This window comes from Lactuca virosa, chromosome 4 (assembly GCF_052849685.1).
Source record: "Lactuca virosa cultivar CGN04683 chromosome 4, Lactuca_virosa_CGN04683_v6, whole genome shotgun sequence".
Classification (NCBI taxonomy): Eukaryota; Viridiplantae; Streptophyta; class Magnoliopsida; order Asterales; family Asteraceae; genus Lactuca; species Lactuca virosa.
In genome coordinates, this window is record NC_136429.1 from 27236237 (window position 1) to 27252532 (window position 16296).

The 16296-nt window shown below is 38.3% G+C and overlaps 1 non-coding gene across 1 annotated transcript; it reads right to left on the bottom strand.

Moving 5' to 3' along the window:
* Positions 1–2689: 2689 nt before the first annotated feature.
* LOC145110527 (small nucleolar RNA R71) lies at positions 2690–2795 on the bottom strand. The gene has a single exon (XR_013709905.1). It is a non-coding gene; the product is annotated as a small nucleolar RNA R71 (small nucleolar RNA).
* Between the last annotated feature and the right edge of the window lie 13501 nt (positions 2796–16296).

Genomic DNA, 16296 nt, shown 5'->3' on the forward strand with positions numbered 1-16296 from the left:
TGTTACCAAATACTCCTATAGTATCTAAATGTTATGCTTGATTCAAAAGGTTTTGGTAAGTTTTAGACTTGTTGTCCACTGCAGACATTCCCTGGCATACGTTAGTCGGCTCTCGAATAAATATAGTTGATCAGGCTATATTCATCCCAATCCCGATTACATATTCCAAGGCATACCTGAACTGCACAACTCATCCATAATACTTATATATTGTTTCCTATTACGATACTGATCTTGTTATGAAATGAATGCATGTATACTTAATAAAAAAATTTATTTTTAAAAGTATAACTCTCACTCAGAGTGTTTTTGCCCAGTTTTGTTTATAGTTGTATATCAAAAATGGTTTTGATATACTTAGTTCACTATAAACAATGCTCTGATACCAATCTGTCACACCCCCAAACCAGAACGGCGGAAACATTCGGGGGCGGAGGACGTCATATTCAGTATCATAACAATTGAATAGTAAAGAAAGTACACACCACCAATACATATATTTGAAAAGTTTACATGATTGTTATCTATTACATGTTTAAAAGTCAAATACAGTATGATGAGTTTCAAAAGATGATATTAACGCCAGAGCGTTAATCTCCAAAAGTAGTCGCTAACCTTGCTTAGCGGTTTCCTGAGAATACAAGTTATTTCAAGAAAAAGTGTCAACAATTAAGTTGGTGAGTTCATAAGTAGGGTTTTGAGAAAATGAATGCCATTCGAAAGTTCGAGTATGTTTTCCAGAAAATCCCTTATTTTCTTATAAATGTATGAAATGAGTATATGAAAGATCGTTGTATGAATTGTAAGTGTTTGAACCAGGAAAATCCCTTATTTTCCTAAAAGTGAAATGCAGTCTCAAATGACCAAGACCGTAACCTGTAAGCAACTATGACATGCTTATAAAGAATGAGGTATAGTTTTATAAAATAAAACTATAATAAGATCGAGTTTGAAAATGAAAAATAACATTAATAGTTACTTTTCCCCACGAAATCATAATACATAATAATTGTCTATCCAGTGAGTTTTTATAACCATACTATCATAGTTTGCCTATAGCGACGTTCTTCAGGCGTCGTAATGTTATGACACTTGTCACCCAAATGACTGTAGCTAACAGTCAGGATGCGGGATCATTACTTCCCGTATAGATCTATACACACTTATCACGTTCTCCAGACGGGAGATTCTGGTTATAAAACAGGACCTTTGTTGGTACCTTAAAAAGGTATAGTGAAGACGAATGTCTCACGGATTCTCAATTAAGTCACGTATTAAAAATGATGATTTTGTATGAAATGATTATCCTTTTTCACAATGTTAACAAAGGCATAATTTGTATGTTCTTGAATGCATAAAAATGGTATAGCAAGAATGGTTACTCTTGATATGATGCAAACAAATAACAAACGTTTCCATATTTTCACTCGGGTTTAACCGGGTGTTTACTTGTATTCTCCCCCGTAATATGTTCAAAAGCATTTATAAAACATTTAAAAGCGTAGAAATGGGGGTATAAACTCACTTGGTTGAAGTGTCGGTTTGATGAAGACGAGACTTGATTCAGACAGAGTTTCGACTGGAGAAAGCGGATTTCTCGGGATTCTCGGGAATCTCGGGAGTGTGAAACTTCCTTCGGAACTTGGATATGAAAACCGGAATGTCGGGATGGCTTCGAGGGGTTAAACGCAGAGCAAAAGCGCGGGAATGAGAAGAATGGAGCAATTAACCCCAGAACCCTCGCATCCTATTTATAGGAGGCTGAACCGCCTAGGTACGCTGGGCGTACTCTAGAAGTACGCTGGGCGTAACTCTGGAGTTGTCAGCGCTTACGTCACGGGTCTGTGGCCGATGGGAGGTCTGCTGGGCGATGGGACGAGGCCCTTATCGCCTGGTACGCGGGGCGTAACCCATTACGCGGGGCGTAATTGGAATTTCCAAACTTCTAAATTACGTAACTCTCGCGTACGAGCTCTGTTTTTGGCGTTCTTGATATCCACTCGTAGGTGAGACTATACTCTACAACTTTCATTTAGACTCCGTCGGCTAGTTTTCAATTTATTTTTAATAATACATTTTTAACAGGCCGGGACTGGAAAAGTCCGTTAAAAATCCATAACTTCTTCATCCGACGTCCGTTTTCGTCTGTCTTTTTACCGTTGTATTACTATTGTCGAGATCTTCAACTTTTGTTCAGGTTGTGTTGGCTAAAAATCGCTCGATCTCCATTTCGAGTTTTTAGCTGTCTACTGCTATTCCGAAACTTCGAAAAATCATAACTTCCTCATACAAAGTCAGATTTGGGCGTTCTTTTTATGTACGATTACGGTTTAACAATATCTACGACTTTCATTCAGATACATAGGGCCAAAAAGTATTTTATTGAAATTTCTTGTTTTATGCCTAGCAGCGTTTTACCGGTATTGTTACGGATATTCGATTGGTCATAACTTCTTCGTTATAACTCGGATTTTTGTGTTCTTTATATTTTTGGAAACCTTATTACGATATCTACCACGTAGGATACTCAAACTGAGCTTTTTGAACATTTTATTTTTGACGCTAATTTTATTACTTCACAAAGAGATTACAAAAATTGACTTCTAGACATTACATTGATCAGAAATAACGGGTTGTTACAATGCGTGAAGAGTTTATTGATCAATTTTTCCCTCCCTCAAAAATTGTAAAGTTGAAGAAAGCCATTGCCAATTTCGAGCAACAAGTAGGCGAGTCACTCTAAGAGGCGTGGGAGCGATACAAGGGCTTGTTGGAAACTGCCCCCACCATGATTTGAATGTGCAACAAGAAGTTTCTATTTTCTATGATGGGGTCAATGTAACAACTAGGCAGCTCCTTGACTCGCAGGGACCACTCACGAAGAAAGCACCTGCAGCTATAAAGGAGCTAATTGAAGAATTCTCTAAGCATTATAGAGAATATCATAATCCAAGGAATGACTCAACTCGAGGGGTGGTGGATTCTATTACTAAGATGGACCAATCCATCCATGCCATTAGGAGTGGGATGTGATAACTGTAGAGGGCCTCACCTTAATAAAGATTGTGATCTTGATGAGAACGGGAACCAGAAAGCTCAAGTATGTTACTCAAGCGGTGATATATATGATGATGATTGGCGAAAACCCAAGAAAGAATGGCTACCATATGATGAGTACAAGAAGGAGAAGGAGGAAAAGTATAAACAAAAAGCAAGAGGTTTTTATCAAAAGGAGGAGCCAGTGCAAGAGAAGAAATTGGACTTTAAAGACATGCTTACAAGATTTGCAGCTGCATCCGAAAAGAGGCACAATGATACCGATGTTGCAATAAAGAATAAACAAAATATGTTGAGAGATCAACAAAGCATGATTAAAGAGCACCAAATTATGATGAAAGATCAACAAGCTCTACTTAGGAATCAGCAAGTCTCCATTCTCAACATTGAAAAACAGCTAGGCCAACTTGCACTACAAATAAACGAGAGACAACCGGGTGAACTTCCTAGTAATATCGAAAATAATCCGAAAGGCATACATATAAACATCGTGACAACTAGGAGTGGGAAGATTATTACTCCTTTGACCCCTATTCAGAAAGATCCTAAAATGGTGCAAGAGGAGGAGACAGAAAATCGAAAATCACAAGATCCCGAAGCGACTCACCGAGTCGAAGACATGGACTCGACGAGTCCCCCACCTGAACAGAAAAATAAACCTCCTGTTAAACCATATCAGCCTCCATTGCCATTTCCAGGCCGAGCTAGACAAGATAAGCATGATGTTGATTACCAAAAGTTCCTGGAACACATAAAAGCCCTTCAAATTAATATGCCCTTCATCGAAGCGGTTGCACAAATGCCCAAATATGCCAAATTCCTAAAGGAGCTTCTTACAAATAGAAAGAAGATGGAAGAGGTGAAGAAGGTGGTTCTTAATGAAAATTGTTCAGCCGCTATGTTGAACAAATTTCCTAAGAAGATGGGTGAACTGGGTAGTTTGACTTTGCCTTGCCAATTTGGAAATTTATCAACTATTCATGCATTGGCTGATTCGGGGGCAAGTGTTAACCTTATGCCATAGTCATTCTTTAAGAAATTAGACCTTCCCGATCCAAGACCGATTCAAATGGAAATTCACTTAGCGAATAAAACGGTGACATTTCTGAGGGGGATATGCGAGGACCTATTGGTGAAAGTTGATAAAAATTTTTCCCATCGGACTTCATAGTACCAGACATGGAAGCGGACCCTCAAGTCCCGATCATAATTGGAAGACCTTTCCTAAACACCGCAAGTGATATAGTAGATATGAGAGATTCTAAACTTACCCTTCGGGTAGGAGACGAATCAGTTACATTTGGAGTTGATCAAGCCATGAAGCATGCAAGGTTTAGTGATGCCACGACATTTTCGGTAGACATGTTGGAAGAGTTAATGGAAGAGTGGAAATAAGACAAGCCAAGCCATTCTACCATTATCTTTGAAGATGATTTTGATGCTGAAAGAGACCTAAAGGAAATAGAGAGACTGCTCAAGGAAGCTGAATATAATGAATTAATAAGAAGTGTAGAAAGCCCGACTCGACGAGTAGTAGACACTGACTCAACGAGTCCAATCGAAAAAATACGATCAGATGGGAATTTTGGCTTGGACTCGATGAGTCCCCTCACTGGACTTGACGTGTTCAATGTAGAAAACACGAAATCATACCTGAAAATTTTACCTGATCATTTGGAGTATGCATTTCTTGAAGAAGGTGATCAAAAACCTGTAATTATAGCTTCTGACCTCACCAAATTAGAAAAAGAAGAGTTAGTCCAAGTATTAAAGAAGAGGAAGAGTGCCATTGCATGGAAAATCAATGATATTAAAGGGATAAGCCCTTCTTATTGCTCTCACAAGATCAACCTTGAAGAAAGAGCAAAGCCGGTAGTGCAACATCAAAGGCGCCTGAACCCGAACATGCAAGAAGTGGTCAAGAAGGAGGTGGTCAAGCTTTTAGATGCGGGGATCATATATTCTATTTCCTATAGTCCATGGGTTAGTCTCGTTCACGTGGTGCCTAAGAAAGGAGGGATGACAATAGTGACAAACGAGAAGAACGAGCTCATACAATCTCGAACGGTAACCGGTTGGTGAGTGTGCATCGATTACAAAAAGCTAAATGATGCCACTCGTAAAGACCATTTTCCCCTTCCTTTTATTGATCAAATGCTTGAAAGATTATATAGCCATAGTTATTAATGTTTCTTAGATGGATTTTCGGGTTACTTCCAAATTCCCATAGACCCAATTGACCAAGAAAAGACTACTTTCACTTGCCCAAGTGGGACCTTTGCCTATCGTCGCATTCCTTTTGGGTTATGCAATGCGCCCACGACCTTTCAAAGATGCATGACGGTGATATTCCATGACATGGTGGAAAAGTTTATGGAAGTATTTATGGACAATTTTTCTGTTTTTGGCTCTTCTCTTCATGACTGTCTTACTAACCTTGACTTGATGCTTGCTAGGTGTGAAAATACCGATCTAGTCTTAAATTGAAAAAAATGTCACTTTATGGTGAAAGAGGACATAGTCTTAGGTCATAAAGTATCCAAGGCGGGGATTGAGGTGGATCGGGCAAAAATCGATACTATTGCTAAATTACCCCCACCGACTAATATGAAGGGCGTTAGGAGTTTTTTAGGTCACGCGGGTTTTTACCGCCGTTTTATAGTGGATTTTTCTAAAATTGCTAGACCTCTAACTCAATTACTTTTAAAAGATGCACCTTTTAATTTTTCTAAAGAGTGTCTAGCCGCTTTTGAAATTTTGAAAGATAAATTAACTAATGCCCCGATCATTATTGCCCCGAATTGGAACCTGCCCTTTGAAATAATATGTAACGCAAGCGACTTTGCCTTAGGAGTCGTGCTTGGCCAAAGGGTTGACAAGCACTTTCAACCCATTTATTATGCAAGCAAGACTTTGAATCCGGCCCAAGAAAACTACACCACAACCGAAAAAGAACTATTAGCTGTGGTGTATGCCTTTGAAAAATTCCGCCCTTATCTCATTTTATCTAAAACCACTGTTTTCACTGACCATTCTGCTATTAAGTATTTGTTTGCCAAGCAGGATGCAAAGCGAAGATTGATCCGATGGGTACTTTTACTACAAGAATTTGATATCGAGATCAAGGATAAGAAAGGTATGGGGAATGTAGCTGTTGACCATCTTTCTAGATTAGAAAATCCAGAAAGGGAAGAGATAGAACATATGGGTATGGAAGATAGCTTCCCGGAAGAGTATTTGATGGTGATTATGGGGGAAGAACCATGGTATGTGGACATTGCAAATTATTTGGCTGGCGACTACCTTCCAAAAGGCCTCACTCATCAACAGAAGAAGAAACTCTTTTCAAAAATTAAATATTATTTCTGGGATGAGCCATATTTTTTTAGGAGCTGTGCGGATGGAATCATAAGAAGATGCGTTTTTGGCAAGGAAAGTTGGGACATATTAGAGCATTGCCACAATGGACCCGCGGGAGGACATCATGGGGTACAATTCACTGCAAAGAAAGTGTTTGATGTGGGGTTCTATTGGCCTACTATCTTCAAGGATGCTGCTACTTACGTAAGGGAATGTGATGCTTGCCAAAGATCGGGTAATATATCGGCAAGGAATGAAATGCCCCAAAGGAATATTCAAGTTTGTGAAGTCTTTGATGTGTGGGATGTGGATTTTATGGGACCATTTCCTTCATCCAAAGGGAATAAGTATATACTTGTAGCAGTGGATTATGTTTCAAAATGGGCGGAAGCACAAGCATTACCAACCAATGATGCAAGGGTTGTGGTTAAATTCCTAAAGAAATTATTTTCTAGATTTGGAGTGCCAAAGGCGTTAATTAGTGATAGGGGAACCCACTTTGCTAATGATCAACTAGAAAAAGTGTTACAAAAATATGGGGTACACCATAGATTTTCAACATCTTACCATCCACAAACAAATGGGCAAACCGAAATTACAAATAGGGCACTAAAAAGAATATTGGAAAGATTGGTGGGTAGTAATAGAAAAGATTGGGCGGACAAGTTGGATGATGCACTTTGGGCATTTAGGACCACATTCAAGACACCCATTGGAACCACACCCTATAGTCTAGTGTATTGTAAAAATTTTCATTTACCCGTGGAGCTTGAACACAAAGCCTATTGGGCTTTAAAAACGTGCAATTTTGAGCCAAATGAGTTGCGTGCAAATCGAATTTTGCAAATGAATGCCTTGGAAGAATTGAGGAATGAGTCATACACTAACTCATTAATTTATAAAGACAAGACTAAAAGATGGCATGATGCAAGGTTGAAGGGTACTAAAGAGTTTAAGGAAGAGCAAAAAGTTCTATTATACAATTCAAGGCTTAAGCTCTTCCCGGGAAAATTACGCACTCATTGGACCGGGCCTGTTACAATCAAGCATGTCTACCCATACGGGGTGATTGAGCTATGGAGCAATGATGGGTCGAGTTTTAAAGTTAATGTGCATCGGGTTAAGAGATACGAGGAAGGATTGCCACAAGACGAAACACTTGAAGAAGGGATAGACTTGGAGGACACCGCAGAAACGTAGAGCGGGAAGGAGTCCAGCTAAAGACTCCTAAAAAAGAAGTGCTCGCGGGAGGCAACCCGTCACTAGAGTTTACTTTCTTTTTACCTTTTGTTTCCATTTTATTTTTCATTTTTGCTTGGTTTTCTTAGGATTTATCTATCTAAATCTTCTTATTTGTCTAAAATGATTGCTTGAGGAGAAGCAAGGTCTGAGTGTGGGGTGTGGTGGATTTATTTAAAAGAGAGAAATTTTTGCAAAATTTTTCAAACAGACTAAAAAAACTCGATGAGTCGAGTTACCTACTCAACGAGTCCGTGAATAAAATCAGGAATTTTTGAAAAATCTCGACCCTACTCGATGAGTCGGTGACCTACTCGATGAGTAGGCCTATTTTCGGTAAAAAAAATATATTTTACAATTCTGTAAATTAGGGTTTTAACCCTAATAGGTAAACACTTTCTCATTTCACATAGTCGACACCAGCTCTTCACTTGACATGCCAAGCTCCTTTCAAGCAACCATCTTGATTCTCTTGATTTCTTCTACTTTCTTCCAACAAGGTAACATTTTTCACTTATATTTATCTTAAAGGTTCCATCTTTAGAGGTTGCATGACTTGTTTTCTTGAAAAAACCCGATTTTAGAAAAGACATAATTTTTAGGGTTTCAATTTTTACCAATTTAAAGTGTTTTTGTTTAAATCTTTTGTGAATTGGTACTTAGAATATCATCCTAAACATACCCCTGGACTTAATTTAGAGATTTCATGACAACACTGTTACGAAATTGGGACAGGAACTCGAGCAGTTCATCAGACTCGCCGGTCTGTTCATGGACTCGACGAGTCTGTGCGTTATTGCCATATTTTTTATGTTTTTCTGTGTTTTCTGTGTTTTTGTGTTTATGTTGTTTTGCAGATTATGTTTTCTAGGAGAGGAAAGAGCTCACGGGGTAGCCAAGGGGATTTCCCTTGGTTAAAATTTCCAAGAATTGAATCTAAATCGACGATGACTCGATGGAAGAAAAAGTTGGTGGAGGTTAAGAAGAAAGAAATCTACATGCCTAACGAAATAAAATGGGAGTGGTTGGGTCAAGTTAGATTAGAGGAGGATTTGACCCCATATTTGATCAAGACGTATGTGCATGATGGGGTGACGATTACATGCGATGGGTGGAACCGGTTGTTCCGTATTCAAGAACCGGTGTATCAAGAACTATGTTGGGAGTTTTTCTCAACTATAACTTTCCGTGGGGGTAATAATTATTATGATTCGGGGGTTATCACTTTTTGCCTTGGTGGAGAGTACCGCCAATGTAGTATGGAGGAACTTGGATGGAGGATGGGAATATATGACCAATCCGTGGTCATGACGGAAGCCTTTGGTGTATTTTTTGAGAATTGTCATAGGGACTTCCCGGATGGGATGACCGCTTCGAGTTGGTGGAACACAATCGCCAACAAAGTCTACATTCCATCTTCCGCTCAAGAGGGAAGTATTCGCTCACCCATTCACCGGCTTATTCATCGTCTTATCTCGAGCACCATCAACATGAGAAAGGATGATGATAAGGCCCCATCCCTTGATGTTTTTTATTTATGGAGTATCATTGTGCCAAACACGTTTTACAATATACCCTATTGTTTGGCGAGGTATTTGGGTGATGGGGCGGTAAAGGAAAGGAAGACCTCTAAGATCAATGGCGGGATGTTTGTGACCCACTTGGCTCGATCTTACGGGGTGATAGAAAGAGGCGTCGGGAGTATGCTTATTATGATTCCTACACCACCTTTTAGTGTTATGCTATATAGGAGGGCAAGGATCATTGAAGATTTTGGTGGTGGGGCTTATGCGATCCCACATGATGATGATGTGGTGTTACCCGAGCAACCGAGTAGAAGAGTTAGGTAAAGACAAGAAGAAGCACATGATGACCCGCTGATGATTCCGGTTGACGAGGAGATTCCCATGGATTGGTACAATGTGGAGTTGAGGCAATACCAAGATGATTTGGGGAGGAGCTTGAACTACAACAACCGGTCCTTTGTTCAAATGTTTAATCACCTTAACATAAAACCCGTGGATGGGGGTGAATGTCCATATGTGTGTACTTGGGAAGAGAGGATTAATGCACGTAGAAGCGGAGCCGTAGGGAGTGGAGTAAGAGATGATGATGAAGATGAAGGAGGAGATGAAGATTGATATCTTTTATTTTATGTGGTTTATTTAAAGACAATTTTTATTTGTTTTTGTTTTTGTTTGGTTGATGCCTTGAACTTCTAGTGATTAGGATAATGTAGGATTTTAATTGTTTTCCTTTCCGATTACTTTTGTTTTTGTTTTGATCTTTTCAGTTTGAGTGTAAGGATTGAATGCGAGAGTCTAGAGTCAAGGCTAACCAAGAGAGAAATCGAGTCTAGGCGAGAGAGAAATCGAGTCTAGGCGAGAGAGAAAACAAAGTTTTAAGTCTAACTACGAGTCTGATGATGAGAGAAGTTATTAAGAGCTTATTAGCTAAAGAAAAAATTGGGAAAGTCTCAGTTTAATATTCCCCACACGCATCAGAATCGGACCTGGAGCAGAAACATTTTTTCTAATACAACGATGGACTCGACGAGTCTAAGTATAAAAACTCAACTTCTGCCAGTGTTACGCTATAACTCGGTGAGCTACCCTATAGACTCGACGAGTTGATCCTTATTTTATCTCTCAAGCTGATGATTTGATGATATTTGACACCGCAATTGGCTGAACTTTTGAAGATCATTTTCCGAGAGTTTTTCCGTATACATTTGGAGCTCTACCACACGAGATTTGACGCCCAGGGCATGGATAAGCTATTCCCATGTCTAAAGTCAATTGAAGATGGAGCTTTCAATGAAGAAGATCAACCTCGTGACTACTATCCTAGGGGAGTTTGTTCCAATTCCCTCTTTACTTTTATGTTCTTTATCATGCATAACTTGCAATGGGGACATTTCGTGAATTAAGTGTGGGGTAGGGGGTTGGTTACATTAGTAAACTTAGAGTTTTAGGTATAATTTTAAAAAATTTTGCATAAAAATTGCTAGGCCTAATTTGGAAAATTTTGATAAAAGCAATTAGGATCCATGCTAGTATTGTGTTTGGTGATTTTATGAGGACGCAAATGTTTAGTTGAGCCAATATACGTTATAGTGCATTTGTGGCCCCCATTATTCTAGTGAAATCATGGGACAAAAACACAACTTCGCTTAGTTTGAGGATCGCAATATGTTTAGCATCGTGTACCAGAAATGTATCCAGGAAAGCTTAAGTAGTCATTGCACTAAGATTAATGCCTTAACCAATAAAGGTTTAAGTGGAGCGCCCTTACAAGAAAAAGTTGTAAGAATTTTGGAGCAGTCAAAGTATGAAGATCAAAAGATGAAAATTCTGAAGAAATCAAAATTTTGAAGATACCAAAAATCAAACAAGAAGGTGGTGAATTCAAAGAAATCAAAGATCAAATTATCAAAGAAGTGAAGAATTCCAAAGAGCTCCATAGTGGTATCAAAAAGTTGTAATTTTCTAGATAATGTATGCTTGGTTTGCTTGACCAAAAATACCTTGAGGTTAGAAAGTTGTCTGCGGATGGGTTCGGAGGGATGCATAAAATGAGCGTTGTTCAAAACAAGTGGACGAGTGTTTATGAGGATTGTGAATATTTAGAATTAGGAGGGGTCCTTAGGAAAATTTTTAGACACAAATGCATGCGTTGAGGTCTTGGCATAATGGTTGGGTTTGATTAGGATTATCTTATGTGATGCTAGTGTGCTAAAATTCATTTTTGCTTGGGGGCAAGCAAAAGTCAAGTGTGGGGTATTTTGATATGTGCATATTTAGTTATATATTTTGTATAAAATCTTAATACTTTTTGGCTATTTTATTGCAATTAATGAACAAAAGGTACTTAATTATGTTTAAATTGTATTTTCAGCCTAAAAGATATGTTCGGGAACAAAACGAAGCGGGAATAGCAATCGGAAGCTCGGGAATTGAAGAAAGAATGAAAAGAGCTAAAACCCTGAAGAACTCGGCGAGTTAGGCACCTACTCGACGAGTAGGCACGAAGATTCGCGAACGAGTTATGCCTTGCCGTACACGGATTTTAAGTGACGAACTCGTCGAGTCAGTCACTGGACTCGACGAGTAGACCCTGTTTTCAGAAAACTATATAAAGGGCACTCATATTCGAAAAAAGAACTTTTTCCAGAAACCCTTGGGGTCTGATTACGACTGGAGGACTGCTGGAGCTCTGGAAATCAAGGATCAATCCTAGCATTCAAGTTTGAGGAGATCATAAGGCATAATCATTATCTCTTTTCTTTATTTAGTGTTTTCAATATGTGTGAATCATTAGAATTGATTTGTGAGATACTTTCTGCCATGAATATGAGCTAAACACTTATAGATTCTGTTTGGGGTAGACAAATTTGTTTATATGGTTTGAATTTTAAGGCTTGGATTATTTGATGTGGTGATTTTGTTTTGTTAAGCTTGTTAAAGAACCTTATGTGTTAACAACAACTATTTTCTGTTAATTGAGTCTTTTAAGTTGCATGAACATCCTCTTAATGGCTTGTATCATATAATTTATGTGAAAACAATATTATATGCCAAGGAATAATGAACATGAAACTAGGGGTTAACTAGAGAATAGGTAAGTTAATGTGTGAGCTTGTATGATGAACAACCATACAAGAGGTTAATTTAACGACCAATTTAATTAGCTAACTACAAGTCTTACTTAACCCGAACCAATAAACTAGGAAATTCATTAATTTAACCAATTGGCCACTGTTTGAATTGAATTGTTTTATAAGGATTAGTAACAGTGGACATGAACCTAATCACATTAATCGATAGCCAATGACGAATTAATCCATTGCACTTGCCATAAAATTAACCATAGGAATAAGTTAGTTAAACCTGAACAGAAGTCTCCTTTATTATTGAATCTAGTCGATTTTTATTTGCTTAGCTTTAGTTTGAGTGTTAGTTAATTGTTTAGTTTAAGTTTCTAGTCTTGCAAAACTAGAGAAAACCCTTCTATTTTACTATTTATTTGTTTTTAGATAATTCTAGTAGCTAGGTTAATCACCGTTCCCTATGTTCGATACCCTGCTTGCTTAAACTATACCACAAATTGACAGGTACACTGCCTTTTGTGTGTCTAAATCATATTTAAAAAAGTAGGACTAAAACTAGTGCATTCAACACACATCATGGATCTTCAAGAAGAAGACCGACATGGATGGGAAAGTATACACATGTAAGGCGCGATTGGTTGCAAAGGGCTTTACTCAAACTCCTTGAGTTGACTATGATAAGACCTTCTCACCAGTAGCAAAGATTAAATCTATAAGGGCTATGCTAGCCATAGCTGCGTTTCATGATTATGAAATATGGCAAATGGATGTCAAGAACGCTTTTCTAAATGGGAAGTTGGCTGAAGATGTTTACATGAGTCATCCAGAGGGTTTTGTCGATGCAAAGTACCCTAATAGAATGTGTAAGCTTGAGAAATCCATTTATGGATTAAAACAAGCATCTCGCAGATGGAATCTTTGTTTCGATGAAAAAGTCAAAGAGTTTGGTTTTTTAAGAAGCGAGGATGAGTGTTGCGTATATGTCAAAGCTAGTGGGAGTATAGTTAGCTTTCTCGTATTGTAGGTGGATGACATACTGATCATAGGAGACGACATCCCAACCTTGCAGGAGGTTAAGTCCTGGCTTGGGAAGTGCTTCGCTATGAAGGACCTCAGAGAAGCTGCCCATATTCTATGGATAAGGATATTGAGAAATAGGATTAAGAGACTAATAGGACTTAGTCAAAGCACCTACTTGGACAAGGTGTTGAAACGTTTCAACATGGAGAATTCCAAGAATGGAGAATTACCTATCCAGAGCAATACCAAGTTGAGTAAGACTCAGAGTCCAAGTACCAATGCCGACATAGCAGAGATGAGTCGAGTACCATATGCTTCCGCAGTTGGCTCGATTATGTATGCTATGACATGTACTCGCCCTGATGTGGCCTTCACTTTAAGCATTGTCAGCAGATCTCAAGGGAATCCTGGTAGAGCTCACTAGACTGCGGTAAAGAACATTCTTAAGTACCTACTAAGGACTAAGGACTGGTTCCTTATCCTTGGTGTGAGTGATGACTTAAGAGTGTGAGGGTATAGTGACGCCAGTTTTCAGAACGACCGAGATAATTTCCGCTCTCAGTCGGGCTGGGTGTTTACCCTAAATGGAGGAGCAGTGACTTGGAAAAGTTCCAAGCAAGAGACTGTGGCTGATTCAACGTGCGAATCAGAGTACATAGCAGCGAGCGAAGCGTCAAAGGAGGCGATATGACTAAATAACTTCATTAGAGACCTTGTAGTTGTACCGGCCATAAAGGAGCCTATGAAGATTTTCTGTGACAATGAGGGTGCGGTCTCGTTAACCAACGAACCGAGGGATCATGGCAGATCCAGGCACATCGATAGGAAATATCACTTCATTAGACATCGGGTAGAAGAAGGACTCCTCGTAGTGAAGAGGGTATCGTCAGAAGAGAACCCATCAGATCCCCTTACGAAGGGACTGAGTAGGGTTAAGCACTTGCAGCATGCTAGGAGTATTGGGCTGAAGGATGATATTAGTTTTAGTGATTAGATAGATATTTAGAAACTTGTAATAGATAAAATGTAATTGACATTTGATGATTAAATAAAGGAGTTTTATTTATGAGTAAAGTTACTATCTTGTGTCAATTGTTTGCTATTGTTTCCCTTTTGCATGTTTTAACTTCCAGAATAATAAGATTATTCAAACTATCCACAATCAATCATACTTTGGAAGTAGGCTATGAGGTTAGACTTTCATGAATTGGCTTGTAAAATTGTCTAAAGGTGTTTGGACATAGCAAAGGCTTGCTACAACTTTCATGAGTGCTCCTGAAATAAGATTTGAGTATTGGATTAAACCCGCGCTCATATGAATCACTTCATGGAATTTATCACGGGTGATTGTGAGACGATAATATCATATAGTATTAAAAACAAGATATATGAGTTGTTGATTGCGAGTTGGTTGTGCATTGATAGTCCGAAAACGCATCAGTAACTTGATGTTATAAAATGTATTATTGTGTATGATTTAACGAGTAGTTAGAACAAGCATATAAGTCGAAGTTTATCTGTTTCTTTTATCCTAGGAGGATTAAAAGCGATATCTTGGGTCCCTCGATGATTTTGTGTTGACTTATGTGTCGGGCCCGGTCAGGACTGAATTGATGTGTTCAATTAAGTTCTATGTCAAACAAATCAGAAATCAGGAAACAAACTGGTGGACAATGAGTATGACTTTATTCCATGTCTTTGTCCACACGATATCTTGAAAAACAGAGGATTATATGATCTCTTATCTATAGGACATGTCAAAGTTCGACAGCGGCTTTTGTGAGCTACGATTGCTAATCGGATTTTGAAGTTGCATTGGCAGTTATAGTTATTAGACTTATCCAAGTAGGAGATTGTTGGATTAGGTGTCTAAGCCCATAACTATAATTGGTATGTACTGTACCCGATAGTAGCATGGTTCTTTTGGGTTGCCTTCACCATAGCAACTTGACTGGATGAATAATGAAGAAAGAGGTTAACTGTGATTTATTAATATATTATAGGAATAATATATTAATTGAGAAATCATATTATTTAATTAATATTGGTCAAGAATTAATTTAGAATTAATTTATTTATCAAAAGAGATTAATTAAATTAAGGGGACTGATATTGCAATTATATGATAATTGAAAGTTGGGCTTGTGGACCTTTAAGAAGAGGTGGATGAATTTTTATGTGTAGCCCACATAGAATTCGTCCAAAGGGATCTTCTGGAAGGATCTACTGATCTGCTTAAGGCCTAAGCAATCAGATTTGGGTTTTGATTGAAACTCTAACAACTCAACTATATAAGGACCCCTTGGAACTCCAGAAATCAGCCACTTGAAACCCTAGAAGGATCATAAGCCAATTTTTGTGCCTCTCCCTCTATCTCTAATATGCATCCATTGCTTGTGGTGTTTGTGATCTATTAGAGGTATCGCATTTGAGGTACTAAGCTCTTGAAAGGCAAAGATCAAGCAAACTACAATTGAAAGGTAACATTCTAACTTTGTATTAGATATAAATTTCGAATTTAGCATGCTAGTTTAGGGTTCATGCTTTGGATAATTTTTATTGCATGTATAACTAGAGAAAACCTAGATCCAAAGCTTTAGGGTTGCATGTGCACCATAGAAATGATGTAATGCTCCAAACCCATCAAATATACGTGTACCATGTTTCGTAGGATTTTCTAGATAATCTGAGCAACCTACACCAAATGTCTTATGCTATTTCTTATAGGCCCTCTTTCAACCTAGTAGGTCACCAAAAGTATCCAGATAGATTTAAGGCAAGTGTCATAAACTACCCAACCCACTACGCAACGCCCTACAAAATTCAATAAATCACCATATTAAGCATGCAATTACACACAATCAATTAATATCATCATATTCACCAAATCATCAACAATGGCACGAAATCATAGCTAACTAACAATCAAATATCATAAACATCACAATCATCATAATGGAGTCAAATATGAATTTAGACCCTAAGCATGGCTACTAGCAAACAAGCATATC